This window comes from Myxocyprinus asiaticus, chromosome 24, assembly GCF_019703515.2.
Source record: "Myxocyprinus asiaticus isolate MX2 ecotype Aquarium Trade chromosome 24, UBuf_Myxa_2, whole genome shotgun sequence".
Lineage (NCBI taxonomy): Eukaryota > Metazoa > Chordata > Actinopteri > Cypriniformes > Catostomidae > Myxocyprinus > Myxocyprinus asiaticus.
In genome coordinates, this window is record NC_059367.1 from 5,406,219 (window position 1) to 5,428,066 (window position 21,848).

A 21,848-nucleotide genomic window follows, 5' to 3' on the forward strand; every position below is an offset into this window, starting at 1 on the left:
GGACGAACAAAAGGAATGTCCCTCTCCAAACAAAGGCTCTTTCGCTGGGTTGTTGATGCGATCGCCCTCGCTTATGAATCACAGGGCGAGAATTGCCCTTTTGGTGTCAAAGCGCATTCATCCAGAGACATGACCTCTTCATGGGCGTGGACAAATGGTGTGTCCTTACAGGACATATGTTTGGCAGCAGGATGGTCCTCACAAAACACGTTCACGAGGTTTTATAACCTGGACGTGGCATTCATCTCCTCACAAGTTCTCTGTATTAGAGCGCTTCTTACTTTCAAGAGGGTGAGCCCAAGCCCTTATTATGGGTGGGCTACTGACTATAATCAACACAGCCACCTAATTATATGCTGTTGAACTGCTTCTTTTAAAGTCATAAGCACTCCCATAAGAAAAAAAACCTACTTTCCCAACCTTGTTGTGAGAGGGTTAATAATCTATACTGTGTATAGCTATATGGTTCATATAGATCGTGGGACTATTCATATACACTTTAATATGACTTATAAGTCATCGGCCTGTGGTTTGTGACTCCTTATGAACATATTTATTTAGTGTTATAACTCTGGGATTGTAATGTCACGTAGTGTGGCGTGATGAGATATCGTTCCCCATAGTGCTTACAGCAATGTCGAGTGAACTGAATCAAAAGGGAACGTATCCGATTATACATGTAACCTTGGTTCCTTGAGATAAAGGGAATTAGATATTGTGAAAGCTGGCCGCACTGCTGCTTCAGAGTTTTATAATACGAGTGACTCACTCTTGTCCCTCAGTCAGAAAATTCAGAAAAATGGTGACTGAGCGCCCGCTTAGATAGGCCTACTGTGCGCCTAAAGGGATGGGGCTCAGACACCATTGCCAATCAGAAGATTGGCACGATTGTATAAGGGTTTCAAAAAGGTAGTGTGAAGGACACTCCCCATAGTGCTTACAGCAATGTCTCATTCCCTCTATCTCAGGGAACCGATGTTACATATGTAACCGGAGACATTTTACTATAGTAATATTGTAGTAACCAAGACTGTAGTGACCATGGTTAATTTTGTGGTAACTATGATTTTGCTACAAAAACCATGCTTAAATTTGCTGTCAGCGATTTTAGCCGTTCTACTTCCACGAGACTCAGCCGTTGGATTAGCCACGCCCCCTCTTTCCAAAACCCCGCACTCCAAAGATACCAAATTAGCTTTATTGAGACCGACACAAGCAGAAACAGTTGTTAAAAACAACAGCAGCAAAACAGCTCCCTCAGCTGACAACTTTTATGAACAACATGGCTTAAAAATGGCAGTAAATCTCAATAATTCGTTGCAACTACAACACTATGAGAATGTGCAAAATGATTGACAGGTCGAAAGCATCATTGTCCGCAGACACATTTTTGTTTGCTGTTTACAGAGTCCAGAGCTGTCACAGTGACAGGTGAGATATTTCACAACACTTATTTCGTTAATATCTATCAGGGAGTAGTAACATTTTTTACATACCTTTCCATGAAAAAAAATTGCTTACAGCACCTTTAAATATGGTTAATGTAGTAAAACCATGGTTAATTTTTTTAATTTAACAATTAGATGATGTGACATTGAATTTGTCAATAAAAATTGACAATACAATCTGATTGTAGAATTAAATATTATCTGACTGTTATATATATATATATATATATATATATATATATATATATATATATATATATATATATATATATATATAATTATTTTCTTCTTTACATAGCTTCAATGTAGTTAGCTACTTTTAGATAAGCCTTGTTAAGGCTAAAAAACATTGTTTCCAGACAGGATGATTCTCATTAATGTATAACAGTAATGAGAATCTAATGAGAATCATCAATAAGAATAATAAGAAATACAAACAAACAGAAAAGAAGAAGGGCCAGGCACATTATGGTAATGAGAATTGAGGGTTGAAATTTGCTTAATTGTCATTAAAATGCCACAATGGCAAAAATCTTGGGTTCAATCCAAAAATCAAACACATTTTAATTTGCACAAAGAACATTTTAGGATCATTAAGATTTTTGGCATTGTGACATCAATTTCCTCCCAAATAACAATAATGCATCTGAGTTTTAATTAACTTTTTTAATAAGCAGTAAAACAAATACTTTGAATAATGTATAAATACCCTACAATTTAGATCACATTCTGTAGTGCTATTGGTGTAATATTAATTAAAATTTGCACTGTGATTTAAAATGCATTTAAAAGGACGATGTTAACACAGGCATCACGTTTTTTAGCAATCATGAAACAACAGGCTAAACAGATGAGATATAAAGTACGTGTGTTAATAAACAGCAGTTGCCACATTTTTACAAGCCTGCGGCATTTTCTGAAGGGGAAAGCAGAGCTTGTTCTGCATATGGAGTTTTCATACTGGGTTTGATTGACAGACAGGAGTGAAGACACTAATATTCTATTTATCTGCATAACATGGAAAATTTTATTCTATAAGGTAAAGAAGGATTTGTTTCAAGAGCTTCTTTTCAGAGAAATCAAATCAGAAAGAGAATTTAATATGAATTAAAAGAAAGTTTCTCTATAAGTGCTTTAATTCAAAAATGTACGATTTTCGGTTTAACAAATTATTACTGTAAAAATCGTAGTCTGGTTGTGGTGTCATAACGGTCATATAAATTGTCTCATTTCCGAGTATCCTGATGAATATTTAAAGGGTTTCACAGGAAACATGCTCATATGTTTAAAAATGTCAGTCCTGTCCATATCACCTCGGAATACCTCGGAATACTATGTATTATATTTGTGAGAGGAATAAAACATAACAGATAATCCTGCATTATGTTTCCTTCCTACCTACCTCTTACTCTGTTTGATGTATCTATAGATTTCATATTTATAACCTTTGTCAACTTGAAATCAAAATTAAAATTGACCCTATTTACATTTTTTAATACATGTTCCTGGACCGTTATTTTTTCACAATAAATCAGTCTGGTAAATTATAATTATCATTTACATAGGGCCCTATGAAATCCATTATTTTTTTTTTATTTATTTATTTTTTTTTAATTCAGTTTTATTTTTCCCCAAATTATGTGTTTTCCATTTTTAAGGATTTTGTATTTTAAAGTTGAATTAAATTATATTATAAAAAAACCTGTCTTCTTAAATTGAATTCATAATATTTTAATCAAATGAAAAACAAAATAATTTTTATAATAACATACCATTACATTATTTTTATCTAATGAAGTTCTTCTATATAGATCCTCACAGCACATTTAAAACACAATATTGTAGTTATTTATTTATTTTGTCAAATACAGTGCTACACAGAAGAGCATCACAGTATTAATGAAAGCATTTATGAAAATTTTTATCAGTACAACAGCATTCTTGCTTGTGATATATTGCTTAAATATAATGTAATTATTATTTAATTATTAGTACGATTATTATTTATTACTACATTGAATTTTACATTTTACTATACAGTAGTAATATATTTCTGTCACTAGTTAAACTGAGCTTTTATTTTGACAGAAAGCCAAATTAAGCAATTTAAGTTTGTATGTTTTTGACAACAGATTTACACCTCTGGATAAGCAGTTCGCTACATGGCTTAAATGTGTTTATTAAACTGCAAAATCTGCAATTTAATTATATAAATACCTTAAATAGTCTGCATGTGCTGCATGCTTCAAGCTTAATGCACGCTCTGCTGTATGTAATCTATTACAAACACAGAGTGCACGTGAAGCTTATGATGATGTTTTATAGGTGTATGAGCGGCTGGATTCACACATTCTCTTTGAAGTGTGCAACACATTCACACTCTATATTTATTTAATTAAATCTCAGCCGTTTGTGGTTTAATTTTCACACTAGGACATATCACAGTTTTGATTTGATTAATTGAGCATAAATTAATTAATTTTAACCCAAATATTTAAAATTTTATGACTGGATTCTGCTATTCCGTCCATCTTTTCCCCATCGCGGAAATCATGGGGCCCAATTTATAGCTTATTCTGGCCAAGAGCCGACCAACATAAAATGACCGATCACAGTTAGTTTTTTTTTTTTTCTGGATGTTTAGGGATGTTTAGGGTCAGAATTATTTTAGAATGAAAATTCAGAGCAGGGAAGAATGTTTCATGTTAACTTTAAACTGATGTTGTTTCATTTTCTTTTTTTTTTTTTTAACTGTTCTTGTTCTTGTTTTTTCTTCTGTCTTGCTGACATAATGCTAAGTGGTTGGAATCATTTCTTTTTTACTACTACATTTTCATCCATTAGTTAAAGACAGACACTTAGTGCCCTATCTGCTGAAAGCAGATGCCCTGTCGAGCTGCACACACACACACACACACACATACACACACACACACACACACACACACACACACACACACACACTCGCACATAGTGAGATAGGAGCAATGCAGGCCAGCTGAGCTCAGGGGGAAGACCTTCCTTATTAGAGAAATCCATTGGCACAATTGCTTCATTACTGCCCTTGCTCTCTCTCTCTTTCTCTCTCTCTCTTTCTGCGTATGTTCCAGTGTTCTTTTAAGGTGTGCGAGAGGAAATTAAAGTGAGCAGGGAAGCTTAGAGCAGAATCCACCTTGGATTAAGGGCTCAGATATAAAACAAACTGTGCGGCCTGATGTTAAGGCTATTTATGTCTGTCTGTGATTGGATTTAATCAGGGAAAGGTAGAATTTTCCTGATCCCTTGACCCACTGGCTAATTAGACAGCAAAGTAATTATTGTATTTGCCGTCCATCAAACTTTTCCCACAGCTTGTCAATGCTTCAGATGTGAGCACCGATCTGGTGCTAGCAGGTTTGAGCCTTAAAATGTTACAGGAATAATTGACCAAAAATAAAAAAGCTTTCATCATTGATCCTTTTCCATATAATGAGCGCGTTTACATGCATGATTTTACATTGATATACTTAAGAAGCCGACAACTTGTGTGTGGTCATGTAAATGCTTTAAATGGATTTCCTTTATTGGGGTAGGGTCATGATTTTTGCCCATTACCCTGATTTTTTCATTGCATGTAAACAGCTTTACCAGTGTTCTTACTGGTGCATCCAGTGTGCACATGCCTGTTTATGTTTTGACATTAAAAGTAGAGAATAATCTGATGATTTCAAATCTCATGTAAAATCTGTGCTCAGTTTCAGTATTGTGGAACAATGATAGAAAAAATCTTACATATTAATTGAATCCTCCATATTATGTGTGATGATGTGTTTAGTTTATTCTAATGATTCATTAAACAATGCATCAGAGCAAGACATGGATTGTATGTAGAATGATTATTGAAATCCATCAGGATTGCAGAAAGGAAACCTGAATACAGAGGTTTTGGAGAAAGTTAGGTGAATGCTCTCCAAACCAAAAGGGAATGTTCTATTTCCTTAAAAAAATAAAACATAAAAAAATGTAAAAAATTAAATCCTGAATAACTAAAAAAGAACGTTAAAATGTTTGTTCTGGGAACATTTTGTGAACCAAAAACGAATGTTCCCAGAACATTCCGGAACCAAAACTGGTATCAGTGTAACAACTTAAATTTCTGTTTGTTCCTCACACAAAGGCTATTGAACAGCTTCAGAAGAATTGGACTTTAGCTCTTAAGTTTTATGGACTACATTTATGGTGCTTTTTGGTAATCTGGTAAATTGATTGGCAAACTTATAGGCTTACAGAAGCTTACTGAAGTAAAGGCTTTTTGATAACGACTTTTGACTTTTTATAGTCGCCCCCTTCTAGTAATAAAAACATTTATAAAGATCCAAATTCTACAGACCCCTTAAGTAAGTAAAGGCATTTTGATAACACCATGAATTTAGACCTCTACAAGTCCTGGAAGACAATATGCAAATTTCTGGCCTAAAAATACAGCCCATCCAAACTTTCAAAACCAAATACAAAACAACAACAACAACAACAACAACAACAAAAAACAAACAATTACACTCTAATCGGCAGGTAAAAGAGATATTTTCTTTATATTTTCTAATATACAGGTGCATCTCAATAAATTAGAATGTCGTGGAAAAGTTCATTTATTTCAGTAATTCAACTCAAATTTTGAAACTTGTGTATTAAATAAATTCAATGCACACAGACTGAAGTAGTTTAAGTCTTTGGTTCTTTTAATTGTGATGATTTTGGCTCACATTTAACAAAAACCCACCAATTCACTATCTCAAAGAATTAGAATATGGTGACATGCCAATCAGCTAATCAACTCAAAACACCTGCAAAGGTTTCCTGAGCCTTCAAAATGGTCTCTCAGTTTGGTTCACTAGGCTACACAATCATGGGGAAGACTGCTGATCTGACAGTTGTCCAGAAGACAATCATTGACACCCTTCACAAGGAGGGTAAGCCACAAACATTCATTGCCAAAGAAGCTGGCTGTTCACAGAGTGAGCATGTTAACAGAAAGTTGAGTGGAAGGAAAAAGTGTGGAAGAAAAAGATGCACAACCAACCAAGAGAACCGCAGCCTTATGATTGTCAAGCAAAATCGATTCAAGAATTTGGGTGAACTTCACAAGGAATGGACTGAGGCTGGGGTCAAGGCATCAAGAGCCACCACACACAGACATGTCAAGGAATTTGGCTACAGTTGTCGTATTCCTCTTGTTAAGCCACTCCTGAACCACAGACAACATCAGAGGTGTCTTACCTGGGCTAAGGAGAAGAAGAACTGGACTGTTGCCCAGTGGTCCAAAGTCCTCTTTTCAGATGAGCAAGTTTTGTATTTCATTTGGAAACCAAGGTCCTAGAGTCTGGAGGAAGGGTGGAGAAGCTCATAGCCCAAGTTGCTTGAAGTCCAGTGTTAAGTTTCCACAGTCTGTGATGATTTGGTGTCATCTGCTGGTGTTGGTCCATTGTGTTTTTTGAAAACCAAAGTCACTGCACCCGTTTACCAAGAAATTTTGGAGCACTTCATGCTTCCTTCTGCTGACCAGCTTTTTAAAGATGCTGATTTCATTTTCCAGCAAGATTTGGCACCTGCCCACACTGCCAAAAGCACCAAAAGTTGGTTAAATGACCATGGTGTTGGTGTGCTTGACTGGCCAGCAAACTCACCAGACATGAACCCCATAGAGAATCTATGGGGTATTGTCAAGAGGAAAATGAGAAACAAGAGACCAAAAAAAATGCAGATGAGCTGAAGGCCACTGTCAAAGAAACCTGGGCTTCCATACCACCTCAGCAGTGCCACAAACTGATCACCTCCATGCCACGCCGAATTGAGGCAGTAATTAAAGCAAAAGGAGCCCCTACCAAGTATTGAGTACATATACAGTAAATGAACATACTTTCCAGAAGGCCAACAATTCACTAAAAATGTTTTTTTTATTGGTCTTATGATGTATTCTAATTTTTTGAGATAGTGAATTGGTGGGTTTTTGTTAAATGTGAGCTAAAATCATCACAATTAAAAGAACCAAAGACTTAAACTACTTCAGTCTGTGTGCACTGAATTTATTTAATACACGAGTTTCACAATTTGAGTTGAATTACTGAAATAAATGAACTTTTCCATGACATTCTAATTTATTGAGATGCACCTGTATATCTTAAAATAATTCTCTGCAAGTTGTTACCACAGTGGCTGCAATTTAAATTATTTTATTCCATTCACTTATTAAAGCGAACAAGCTTTGTTCTGAATTCCATCCTCTGTCAGAATGTACAAAAGGACCACTTGAAAGTGCAGTTAATTTTTTTCTTGAAATGTCCCCCTTTGAGAACAAAGTAGTCTGATAAAGACGGCCTCAAATGATATTACAATCACTCCCTACAGATGCCTGTCTGTTTTTCCGCAACCATCAACATTTGACTTATTACAGTCGATTTCCTGCTAGTAATAAAGACTGTTATAATGATCCAAACTCTACAGACCCCTCAGGGAATGAATTTGCATACTGCAGACGCAGATGTCAAAACAAGGAAATTGTTACAAGACCTACATGCTCATTTTTACACTGCTGTTTTTCTCCATTTCTGTGTTACCTGATGGAAGTGTGAGCGAGTACACTGGGTGGAAGTTTAAATGCCGTGTGAGCATGTGTGTGTTTGTGTGTGTGTGTGTGTGTGTGTGTGTGTATGTATGCAATCAACTCTGGCTAGAATTTAAATTGGAATAATATAAAAATAAACTTTTTAAACTTATTGCCAAAGCCCTTTTCTGACCATGCTTTGTTATTGGACACATAAGTCCTTGGATTGCTCCTCTTGAAATTTCTCCTCCATGTTGCCTGCCCATTGGAAAGAAAACTCACAAAGGAGATCTCATCAGTGTCTCAATTGTTTCTTCTAGACAGCAATTAGATTAAACAGAGATTTAAGCTTAAAGTAAAGGGTGGGATGGATGGATGGATGGATGGATGGATGGATGGATGGATGGATTGGGATGGATGGATGGATGGATGGATGGATTGGTGTGGATGGGTTCCAAAGTTAAATTCTCCCAAAACCAAATAATCTGAGTTTTGCTATCCATATTCATTTTAAAGCTCTATACTCTATATGCCAACAATTGACTCAGATGTGTCTAAATTGTATTTATTTATTTTTTTAAGGAAATTTCAGCAGAAACGTCTGAGACAAAGTTGTTACCTAAATGGAAAAAAAAACAACTGAGATCTCCATGAGGTCTAATAATATGTACCTCTGTGTTTCTCTACTGTTATGTAGGCTTCTGCAGACTTCAAGCCAGTGTTCAAACTTGGCAAAGTGTTGACGCTGACTTGTTTATTTGTTATCAAGGATTTATGAGGCCCATCAGTAAATTTACATCTCTGCATGACTCACAATTGCATCGTACAGCTGGAAATGTCGAGTGGTCATCAACATTTATATATGCGTACATTAATGTGTTGCAGTGTTTGTCTTGTATCATGAATGCATGCATTTTATTCAAATCTCCCAGCAATTCAAGGTTGATAAACCAAGGCAAAGTTTGAATACAAACACATACACATCATGCACGTTAACATGCATGATTGCAGACATGTGCTCACGGGCATTCTTTCAATGCATTGAAAGGGCAGTTAGGCTATAGAGGAGCATTTATAATCCTAAGAGAAGAGAACAACTAACTAAAAGAACTGGAGAACAAGTAACAAAGTAGAAATGCTACTAACTAAAAGGGGTAGTTTGCTCTTTTTGGCATATCTCAACATTTTACCCAATATCTCCCCTTTGTGTTACATGGAAGAAAGCAGGTCATATGGGTTTGGAACGACATTGGAACTCACTGACCCAGAGCTTGTATTATGATAAGTATTATTCTCTACACAAATGAGTACCTCTAATGCATAGGCTCATATAAAGTCTCTGAGGACCACTTATCAATGACAGAGTGAGCACTATCCATTCTCCTTCTGGAAACCTCTATTGCGGGGTTAATGGGGTGCAAATTAAAAATACATTTGTGAAGCTTCTCCCAGGACAGTGAATGGAGTCATCAGTTTAGGGGGTTATTTGAGGTACTAATCAAGTGATTCATAACAATCAAATAAATTGCTGAAAATTCAAAAGATCAAAATAAATCACAATTGGAAACGTGGTTTAGCTGTTAGCATACATGTTCTGAAACTTTACAGAGCTTATGCAGTGTTAGATTAAACAGATACATACATTTTCTTTTTTTGAAAAATTATTTAGATTTGTAATTTTTGAGGCACACTCAGTTAGGCAAGTTTCTATTTGCTGTAATTTAAAGATACGCAAGGGCCCGTTCAGGCCGAATGCGCTCTTGCACTAAAAAATCTAGACCCAGCGCAATGCATAACAGAGACGCACTTTTAAAAGTTGACGTTCTTTTTTACCTGACATGGCCTCTTAAATATGCGTCACTTCTGTTCAAGACAGCAGTGTAACGGTCAAAGACGTCCATCTAGCACGTTTACATAGAAAAACAATGAAAGAGCATAGATGGACACAAAACACGTTTGGAGTGAATGGCCCTTAACTTGTTTTCTAAATTTAAATGGTTATGAAAACTTTGTTTCAAAATGCTGTTGAAACATTTCTAATGTAATGTGTATCTACACATTTTAAATACAGATTTATTAAGACCTCCATCCTTTAGTTTTGACTTCCTTATCTGTTAGTAACATGACAATTTCAGTAAGGATATATTTACATACTGTATGCAGGGTTGGGAGGGTTACTTCTGAAATGTATTCCACTACAGATTACAGAATGCATGCTGTAAAATATGATTTGTAACGTATTCCGTTAGATTACTCAAGGTCAGTAACGTATTCTAAATACTTTGGATTACTTCTTCAGTACTGGTAGATTTTTTCACTTGTTTTGACTATAAAAACTCTGCCAGTACAGTAAGACAAAATACACATGTTAAAAATACATTCTCTGAAAAATCTAAATATCTTATGCAGTGTTGTTTCTAAAACAAGATCAATCTAATTGATCTTGTTTTAAGGATTTTTAGATATTTTTACAGGAAAACAATACAAAAATGATTATCAAGATTACAATTTTTGCCCTAATATCAAAGGCCTTACTAGAAAAAAAGAAATTATGATCTAACATGAATTTTCTTGATAAAAAAATATGATCGTGCCTGGTAACGTGCATGTAAAATAACTAGAAATAGCATTTTAGCTTAGCGTAAAGCTGACAATTTACACAAGGTTTATTTCTATTTCTTCTGCTCCAGACTTACTTCAAACTTACTTCTCTGTCTGCTCGTATGAATGTAACACGTCATAAGAAAGTGTTTCACCGCTGTTCAAATGCACTTTGGATCACATCATTTATATGTATAAATGTTTTCCATCTGAAAGGACTAAATATTAAATGAAACAAATGACAATAAAATACAAAGTAATCTCTTCAGTAATCAAAATACTTTTTGAATGTAACTGTATTCTAATTACCAATTATTTAAATTGTAACTGTAGTGGAATACAGTTACTTATATTTTGTATTTTAAATACGTAATCCCATTACATGTATTCCGTTACTCCCCAAACCTGACTGTATGTTATATTTAACTTATCAGATCTTAACTTAAGACTTAAGATATGAAGTTTCTGTACTATGACCACTAGATACCCAAACCCCCTCCTCTGCGTAATTCACACCCTGCAGGTGACGCAAATTGGAATCCCAACGGCAACATTTCCTGATCCCAGTTTTAAGATGGTTTTTCAAGATGGAACAGTAAAAACCCATTCTGATGTGTTTAACACATCTGTTTTGAGCTTTTCATTGTATCTTTTGCATTAGCAGCATGCATGAAACTACATGTTTCCTATTAACAATTATACAGCAGGTGTGTTGTGCTTTGCATAATGCCAACATTACCTTGAATTATGTTTTTTAGAAAGGCTTCATTTAGAATTTATACAACATGCAGGTCATTAGCAATAGTGCTAAGTCTTTCTATAATACACACTCTATGGTGGATAAAGTTTTTTTCTTTTCTGTTAAAAAATATATAAAGGTTTGGTATTAGTCTTAAAGGAATAGTTCATCGAAAAATTCTCTCATAATTCACTTACCCTGATGCCATCCCAGATGTGTATGACTTTGTGTAAAACCAGATGTGTCTTTCTTCAGCAGAACAAAAATGAAGATTTTTAGAAGAAGACAGATCTCTGTCAGGTCCTTATAATATAAGTACACGGGTGCCAGCACTTTGACATTCCAAAAGTCATATTTAGGCAGCAGTAAAGTAATCCACATGACTCTAGACAATCAATGAATGTATTCTGAAGCAAATCGATACGTTTGTGTAAAAACGAAATCGATAATTAAATTATTTATCAATTGATAAACAAACATTAATTTATTCAGAGGAGAAATGTATACTTTGAAAGAATTGCTAGTTTTAGTGATGGGGGGGGGGGGGGGGGGGGAATGCTTAATGCAAATAATAAAATGTTACTAACCATATAATCCTGCATAATAAGAATATAATTATGCATAAAAAAAATTAAATTACTTTTATTATTGAAGCAAATCATCTGTCAACATTTGATTTGAAATATATTTGTGTTAACTTTAGTTTTGGGACAGCACTGAATCGCCACTTTCTCAACTGGTTTTCTTCAGGAATGAAGAAATATTAATTATATATATATATATATCCAGTATATATAATACTTATGGGTCATTGACAAATAAGGTTGTCTAAGGTGTTAAAATTAGAAATCTTTTAAAAATCTAGTTCTCAGAAATGTAATCTTTGTGTCCAATTTTATTTCATACATTTTTGAAAAAGCATTTTCTACAAAAAAATTGTTAAAACTTTAAAATTGTCATGTGGTGTAACCATCAAGTAAAAAATATAATAATTATAAGTATAATAATAATTATAATTATTTGCACCCTGACTACATGAGAGTATAAACAATTTCATCATTAATTTCCAAAAAGTTTTCAAATATATTTTTAAAAGTAAGATTTATATATATATATATATATATTATGCATTTTTGAGAAAAACATATCAAGTTTTCTCAAGGTTACGCCACATGACTTGAACAAAATGTGCCTTTTCATAAAAATGTCAAAATAAATATCAGATGTTTTTTTAAAACTTCACGCTCAGTCTTGAGGGTCTAAATGTTTCCGCACTGTTTTATGGTTTTTATGGTCAACATAAACAACAAAATGGCTACCTACATGCTGGTTACACACAATGACTTTGTTTTGATGGACAAAAGCGTTCTTGAATATGAATCATGTTTTAAAACACAATTGTTTCACTGCTTTATATTTTATGAAATAACAATAAAAAGATTATTGTGCACTAGTCATGCCAACATTTTTTTTTCAGGAATTTCAGCTTTTAATGATACTTTAATGAGATTTGTTTTTTACTGTCTCTGGACACCACATTATATTTTTTACTTTAACCCCCAGAAAAAACAAAAGAGTTTTATGGGCGAAACCCCAGAAATAGTTTGAGTTAAAAACATGTACACATTGTAACTGAACACTTGTCATAGCAATATCTTACATTCTGTTCTCTCTCCTTTTTTAAAGAAAAACAAAAGATTTCCTTGTACTGTTCCCTTAGCCATTTTTGAAAGTGCACGAAACTTTCGAAAACTTGCATTACCTTCATGGGTGTAATTTTCATGTGAGCGCTAGGAATTAATCTAAAGGGGATGGTAAGGGGGGATGGTGGTTTTACAAGGGGGATGCTTTTTGGTATTTCTTGCAACAAGGGGATGCCATCCCCTCACATCCCCCCTCAACTCAAGCCCTGTATATATATATATATAGTATATATCGGTCTCCAAAACAAAGTTTCATCTGTCGCTGTCATTTTAAATTATTATGGTAACTAAATAGGAGATTTTTACAAATCGTTGAAAGGCATTGTTTACCCAGAAATGAAAATTCTGTCATCACACTTACTCTAATGTTGTTCCAAACGGCTACAGCTTTCTTTATTCCATTGAACACAAAAGATTATGTTAGGCAGAATGTTTCAATGCAATGAAAGTGAATGGTGACTGAGGCAAAAAAATAAATAATTTGTTTTACATTGAAGAAATAAAGTCATACGGGTTTAAAAGAACACTAGGGTGAATAGATAATGACAGTTGAGTGAACTATCCCTGTAAGTACAAAATCATTCATTCCACTGTTCAGTTCAGGACAAGTACGGATGTTTAAACAGTCCGTCCACTTTGTAAGACATTAAAGATGATTTATTCATAAGACAATAATTACAACTCTCCGAGGAGCCTTGCGATTTAGAGATTAGACCCCTGCTGCTCTTGTGTCTTCCTGGAATAGAGTGAATATCACATAATCAACTAACACTGCACGATATAAAACAGCATGTAAACTCATCTGTTTGGTACATAATTACCCAAAAGATTGCTGTTGGCAGGATAAAAGGACATTTTTAACTGGGGACAAACAATATCCTTGTTTCTGAGAAGTAGACGCAGGTTTCCAACTTTGATTTGTATGCAGGCGGTATCACGTAATTAATGCAACTTTAGAGTAAAACAAGTGCACAAGACTTCTTTACCAGAAGGGTAAACTCCTATAGTTAACTTAAAACGTGACAAGCTGTTCGGTGCGTGAGTTATCCTCAACACGAAGGTGAGCGGAAGGGAAACATGTTTATACACGTGTAGTGAACCGCTCACCTCGTGCGTACAGTCCATTTAAAAGTTAATTGGAAAAAGACATGCTTTTTAAAATGGTCATGGCTGCAGGAAAAGAGATACTGAATATGTATTTGTGACAGCTAATTGATTCTTCAATGTGAGTCAAAGACTGCTTAGCTCGATTAAAAGTGAAAGATTGTTTACACAAGAAATATTGTCTTGGGAACGCTATCAAATTAAACACATTTGAATGCTAATATGTTTGACTGTCTTTACTCTGGCTGTAAACAACAACACGCTTGGCACATTTTGTTCACAACAATGCTATATTCAAATCTAATTTGTCGTCTAAACTGGTTCTTGCTTTATTTTTGCAGAATGCATACACATTCCCACGACCGCTCCCAGGGGCCTGGCTGGGAGACATACCTACAATTCACTGAGGACCGGCTCAGTTTAAGCGCTGAGAATTTGCGAAAACAAAAGGACAGAATTGGCAGCGGAAACGCTCTCGGACTGAAACCCTTCATTTCTAACTCTCAAAAGTGGAGCAAGCGGATACGCAAATGACACCCTGTCCTCGAAGTGAACCGGTTTGGTAGTCAGTCACTTCAACAAACAATGAATGTCCCCTGCAATGGGGAGCTGAGCTGGGCTGCCAAACACAAATGGCAAATCTATCAGTAATGAACCAGCGAAATGATTCTCAAAGCTGCCATTGTCGCTGTACTATAGCTACTACCTGCTCTCTCCATGGAATCTACGCCTACTGTCCTCTCCTGTTCATCTCGTTTGTGTTGCATAGTCATGTGATAACTATTCATGTCGAAGCTTTGGAAACATCTCTCGTGATCAGAGGATGGTAATTGCTCAATTGAGCGCAACCCACAGGGATGTCTCCTGAAGGACTATACAACAACAGAAGTTATTTTTGACGGTTTGGGGAACAGTAATGCGGGGGGAAAAACAGAGGCTCTTACCTCACCATGTGATTTGTTTTCCACCCTGGATGATGTCGGACAAACCACAGGAGAGCCGAATTGTGGGTATAACGTGTTCGTTGTGATGTGTTCTTTTTGTTTTCTGTTTTATGACAGAATTTCAGTAATTCCCCAGGATTTTTTAGGAGTCGTTTCTCTTTGTTCAGAAAGAAAAGTTTGCAGAGTTGACTATTTTTGTATGAACACCTGCTGTCGTAATGTGATGATACAGTGATGTGGAGGATGACAGAGACAGATTGCAAGACTTTAAAAACATAGTGATACATTGGCGTTTTTTTGGAACACTTGCATTCAGATGACTTTTTCATCCAACATTTAGTCACTGCTCAACCAAACATGCACTTCACCACTAGACATTTTCTAGAACAACCAATACTTTCATAATATTGTGCAGCAAACTTAAATTGTAAATATGAAGTGTCTTTATCATTCAGGCAAACTTTAGATTTCTTTGCAAAACTAATTTCAAGCATTTAAGCATAAGTCTTTAGATCAAAAGGGTTACCCTCTATGGTTCACATAATGTAATGGAATATTTGTCCTATTCACTTATATATAAAATAGTTCCAATAACACATTTATTTTATGAATCTTTATTTATTTATTTATTTATTTTTGTGTGTGTGAGAAAATATCAAAATGGTCAATGGTCAAAATGTTTTTTCTCACAAAGTATAAATGTATCCTCTAATTAAATGTATGTTCTTTTACACATTTATATATTTATACATTTTGAACTCATACAAACCTACATTTTACAATTTTTCTTTTAAATTGTCTTAAAATGTAAGCTAATCCTCACTGTTAGTCAACTGGATACTCTTCTCTTGGCATTACTGCAATTCAGAATTGCCATATGCAATATGGCTATATTTACACTGACTTAAATTTTAAACCTATGTTGGATAAAGCTGATCTGTGAACAGTATTTTTTTATTCTGAATATTGAGAAAGACAAATAATGGCCACAAGGTAACACCTTACCATAGAGGGTTAAGGTCATGTGAAACAAATTCAGGCATGTGTGTCCAAAAATGTTACTGGTAGTATAAAACAAATTTTTTCACACTTAGACAACCATATTAGATTTGTCACAGAAGTATTTTCTGTCACACATGTAAACAAGTGTGTTTTTGCATAAAATGACAAACCAATGTATCAATGTAGCTAAAAATGGGCAATTGGATGAATGAATGAGTGGATATGGAACAGAAAATCAGGAAAGGATTATGCAGTTATACACACCTGCCAACATCTGTCCGAGAAGCCCCTCTTGATTGTTGTGTAATCCTTATACTTACATTTATCATAACAGCTGAACATATACAGTATGCAGCTGTCTTTAGCCAGCAACAAGCAGAATTTCAGTGAAACCTGCTAAAGCAAAACAATTAGTTTTGATTCATTCCTAAATATTAATTTATGGTTAAAGAGAGATAAGTTTCAGTTGGAGGTATACCAGCTAGATTTATAGTGGTGCTTGCCACCATGCTAGTGTGTTCAATGTAGTTTCCATTGCTATGTGGTTGCTAAGGTATTCCAATTGTTTTGTTGTGCATTGCTGTGTGGTTTCTATGGTGTTCTGTGTCCATCCACAAGTCTCTATGATAGCACATATTTTCTTTAAAAAAACACATGATTTGAGGTATCATTCTTGTCCGTAGTGCAAAAAGTGCAGGGCAATTTACTGTAGATGTCAAATTACGGTAAATACTAGAAAGGATAGCTCACCCAAAAATAAAAATTCGCTCATAATTTACTCACCCTCAAGTCATCCCAGATGTATATGACTTTCTTTCTTGTGCTAAACACAGTCAAAGATTTTTAGAAGAATATTTCAGCTCTGTAGGTCCATACAATGCAAGTCAATGGTGTCCAGAATTTGAAGCTCCAAAAAGCACATAAAGGCAGCATAAAAGCAATCCATACGACTCCACTGGTTAAATCCATGCCTTCAGAAGCGCTATGATAGGTGTGGGTGTGAAAAAGATCTATATTTAAATCCTTTTCTTACTATAAATGTTCACTTTGACCATCCTTCCTATGCCTGTTCACGAGAGGACCGAGTTCTTCTGTTTTTTTAGCAATTCGCATTCTTCATGCATATCGGCACTTACTGGGCAGGAGGAAAAAAATGGAAGGGATAAAGCAAAGGAAAAGAAAAAATAAATCATGTTTGCACAACAGCCCATTAGGTGGCGATATGTATAAATAAAAAATAAATAAAAAATAAAAAAACAGAAAAAGAACTCTCATTAACAAAGGAGGGCTGTTTGAAAGTAAATATATAGTTTTAAAAAAGTACATAAATATTGATCTATTTCACGTCCACATCTATTATATCGCTTCTAAAGACATGGATTAAACCACTGGAGTCAAATGGGTTACTTTTATGCTACCTTTTTGGAGCTTCAAAGTTCTGGCCACCATTGACTTGCATTTTATGGACCAACAGAGCCACTTTGTTTGCACTCTGCAGAAGAAAGAAATCACACATCTGGGATGGCATGAGGGTGAGTAAATGATGAGACCATATTCATTTTGGGGTGAACTATCCCTTTAAGGTTAGTCGTTTGTTCTAATTCCTTAGTAAGCATCACTAATGATAAGATGTATCAAAAACTATTTAGTTAAATCCAAATCTTTTGTCCTTTAGTGAGAAATAGCCACCCTTAAAGTCTTATCAGATTCTTTTAGTGAGAATTGCATCTGCCAAGAACGCACAATCCATCAATGTCATTGATCAGACTGTGGGGGTTTGTGCCTGGTGGCTTGTGCAATTTAGCTTCTAACACATCCCATTCTTTTGAAGAACATTGCGAATAATTCACAGAGCTCAGATTACCGGAAGAGCTTTTCACTGAGATTCATTGATTCTTCAGAAATCCCTAACTCAGAGATATAATAAAAAGACATAAATGATCCTCTCTGATGCTAAATCATGCATTTTGGCCTAGAATATGATCGAAAGCCTTCATACCAGTAACTTTCGAGAGATCAAGATCTGGCTGGTTAGCCTAGAAACTGCCCTTGAGATGAACAGAAAATGCTAACGCTTACATTTATCCAGGTATTATAGACCTCCTCAGTAACTTTCCTGTGAAAACATTGGTCAAAAATTAGGTCTTATCTAAAGATCTTTACCATAGTTCTCTGGAGCCTTTCACATAACCTGTTTATCACTCAATACAAATAGATTGCAGCTCCTCGAGCCCACTTCTCAGAATTTAGAATGACCTTTAGTTTCTAAAGCAAAACAAGGCAGAAATCACAAGAATGCAAATTTGCTTTTCCAAATGGCCTCTATTACAGTAGTTGAACTTGTTCAAGGTTTTCTATTATTATTAATATGACTGTATTAAAGTAAGCTGTAGGTGAACACGTAAATACTGGTTTGCATTTAGAGCACATGCGGGAAAAGATTTTGCCCTCTTTTAAGCAAACCTGAATGCAAAAAGCACCATTTTATCCATTTGAAGGGAATTTGAAAAGCATCATTATTCTTGAATTTATTATTTAAAAATATATACTGTAAATGTAATGTTATATTCAATGTCTTTATCAAAAACATAATACTAAATGAGAATTCCTGCTGCATCAGAAAACCCATTTGTTGAAATTCTTTGTTGGTGTATGCTTTCATATCCTACCCTATTTTTTCTTTAGTAACTCAAGTTTAAAACAATTTAGAGTCATACAGTAAATGACAAATCAACTCTTTGAAGCCTAAACATGTCCTTTTTTAATTATAGATGATAAACATATACAGTGGGGTTCAAAAGTCTGAGACCACATTGAAAATCTGGGATTTGAGATAATTTGTATGATTTTTAAACACAAATAAAACAGGACAAAATAAATATTTCTGACTATGCACTATTTAGATGAATAATCAAATGTAAGCAAATTTGTGACACTGACCAGGTTAACTTAATGTGCAATTTTAACTAATTGTGCAAATATCTGATAAATTTTTCAGTTCACTAAAATGTTTTGTATATAATTTAGAATGAAAAGAAAATTGTATTAACCTCCTGAGAGCTTTTTCTATTTCCCTTTTTGATTTGTAACTAGTAGCACCAAATAAACAAGCAAAACAAAAAAAAAAACAAAAAAAACAGTTTTCCTAAAAATGTATGTCCACATATGTGGACAATGAGACTAAGTTGTGACATCTGAAATAATATCAAGCTATAGAAAGTTTTTATTAATCAAATTGTTTATTATGTTTCCAGGAGTGTTGGTTATTCATGTTTTTGTGATGTTACAGATATTACATTAGAAATTAGCATAATTAATTCTGATTCAAAGTAATGGCCAGCATCATCCAATCACTGCCAACCATGTTAAAATGATAAATTCTGAATCTATGTACTGATTACCACTGTCCCATGTCTGCCAATCATGTTGAGTGGTCCAAACATCATCTGCAGCCTGAAACTGAACTTTTGACTGGATTTTAGGAGTGAATGGACTTAGCTTCATAAAGAGATATAGGATGCTACCTTGCTCCCTATTTAGTGAATGACTTAACCTCCAGTGTGCTGTCTGTCTGCACTGGTCTCAGAACAGTTTGAAATGCACCTTATTTTCATCCTAACTCCATATAAAGCCTCTGAAAGCAACATTTTTCAGCTTTTGGATGAACCCATTGATTCTCAATATGAAAATCCAGAGTAAATATATAGGAATGCATGTTAACATAGGAATGCATTTACTAATGTTAATGAGTACCATACTGTATAATGATAACAAAATAAAATATAACAAAATGTATATTAAAATGAAGCTAAATGACCCACAGATGTGTTAATGTTGAAAGTTATTCAAAATATTTTATTTAATTTTTTTCAACTTTTGAGGGAATAATGTCCCAAAATCCACGTATGTGGACATGATGTTTATCAGTGTGCTGATGCGTGAATTTTTTATTTATTTTTTTAACCGCCATATCAAACGAAACTAGAGTTCCCCTTCTGTCACTCACTGGACGTTGTGTCGATGTAGTTACACTAGGGTCGCTCTTGAGAGCCCCGAACACCTCAGATCTTTGAGAAAAGGCCAATGAGAATTGGCGAGTGGAATTTGCATGCCTCTCCCCCGGACATGCGGGTATGAAAGGAGCTGGCTCGCAACCACTCATTCAGATTTTTTCTTCAGAGCCGAGCGGTTGTAATATCAACGAGCTGAATACTGCTGCTGTTCCATTCACCTCTTAAGAAGCGTATGCTGTTGGATATATATGTGGCAAAGCACATTTTGGCATGTGTCTGGCATCAAGATTGGTTTGCGGCGGTAGACCTGAAGGACGCGTACTTTCACGTCTCGGATCTATCTCGACACAGACCCTTCCTACGGTTTGCTTTCGATGGCCGGGCGTATCAGTACAAGATTCTCCCCTTCGGCCTGTCCCTGTCACCTTGCGTCTTCACGAAAGTTGCAGAGGCAGCTCTTGCCCCATTAAGGGATGTGGGCGTCCGCATACTCAACTACCTCGAAGACTGGCTGATTCTAGCTCACTCTCGAGAGTTGCTGTGCGCACACAGGGACCTCGTGCTCAGGCACCTCAGCTGGCTAGGGCTTCGGGTCAATTGGGAAAAGAGCAAGCTCTCCCCGGTTCAGAGCATTTCTTTTTTTTTTTTTGTCTCGATGATAGCGCACCTCACGAGCCTGAAGTCGTTCAAGCAGAGAACAGCGGTTCCACTGAAACACTTTCAGAGGCTCCTGAGGCATATGGCATCCTTGGCGCCGGTCATGCCACTAGGGTTGATGCATATGAGACCGCTTCAGCACTGGCTTCAGACTCGAGTCCCGAGATGGGCATGGCGCCGCGGCACACATCGCATGGCCATCACGCCAATCTGCCTCCACTTGTTCAGCCCTTGGAAAGACCTTGCATTTCTACAGGCAGGAGTTCCCCTACAGAAAGTGTCCAGGCTCGTCGTCATTACGACAGGCACCTCCAAGCGAGGCTGGGGCACCGTGTGCAACAGGCACGCAGCCGCTGGCTCCTGGACAGGACCGCGACTGTGTTGGCACATCAACTGCCTCGAGTTGCTGGCAGTATTGCTCGCCCTGCGGAGGCTTTTGCCGTTGATCCGGGGCAAGCATGTGTTGGTCCAGACGGACAACACAGCGACAGTAGCATATATAAATGCCAAGGCGGCTTACGCTCGCATCGTATGTCGCAACTCGCCCGCCGTCTCCTTCTATGGAGTCAGCGGCGACTGAGGTTGCTGCGGGCCACTCACATCCTGGTTACCTCCACACCACAGCGGATGTGCTGTCATGGCATGTGACGCTCAGGGGAGAGTGGAGACTCCACCCCCAGGTGGTCCAGCTGATTTGGAGTCGGTTCGGCAAAGCACAAGTAGACCTATTTGCCTCCCGAGAAATCTCCTACTGCCCGCTCTGGTATTCTCCAATGGGGCCCCCCCTTGGCCCAGATGCGCTGGCACACAGCTGGCCCCGGGTGCTGTGCAAGTATGCGTTCCCCTCAGTGAGCCTACTTGCACAGACCCTGTGCAAGGTCAGGGTGGACAAGGAGCAGGTCACCTTTGTGGCCCCGTATTGGCCCACCCAGACTTGGTTCTCAAATCTCACACTCCTCACAACAGGCCATCCCTGACCTAAGTGGCCTACCACCAGCAGTGGTAGACACGATCACTCAGGGCAGAGCTCCCTCCACGAGGCAGCTTTATACCCTGA

At 36.3% G+C, this 21,848-nt stretch overlaps 1 protein-coding gene across 2 annotated transcripts in view; it reads left to right on the forward strand.

Moving 5' to 3' along the window:
* LOC127415416 (leucine-rich repeat transmembrane neuronal protein 4-like) overlaps positions 1-14,603 on the forward strand; it is a 49,853-nt gene extending 35,250 nt beyond the window's left edge. For both annotated transcript variants that reach the window (XM_051654118.1, XM_051654120.1), the window contains one exon: positions 14,517-14,603. The gene's annotated coding sequence lies outside the window, so the exon portion shown is untranslated. The remainder of the gene's footprint in view (positions 1-14,516) is intronic.
* Positions 14,604-21,848: the final 7,245 nt, after the last annotated feature.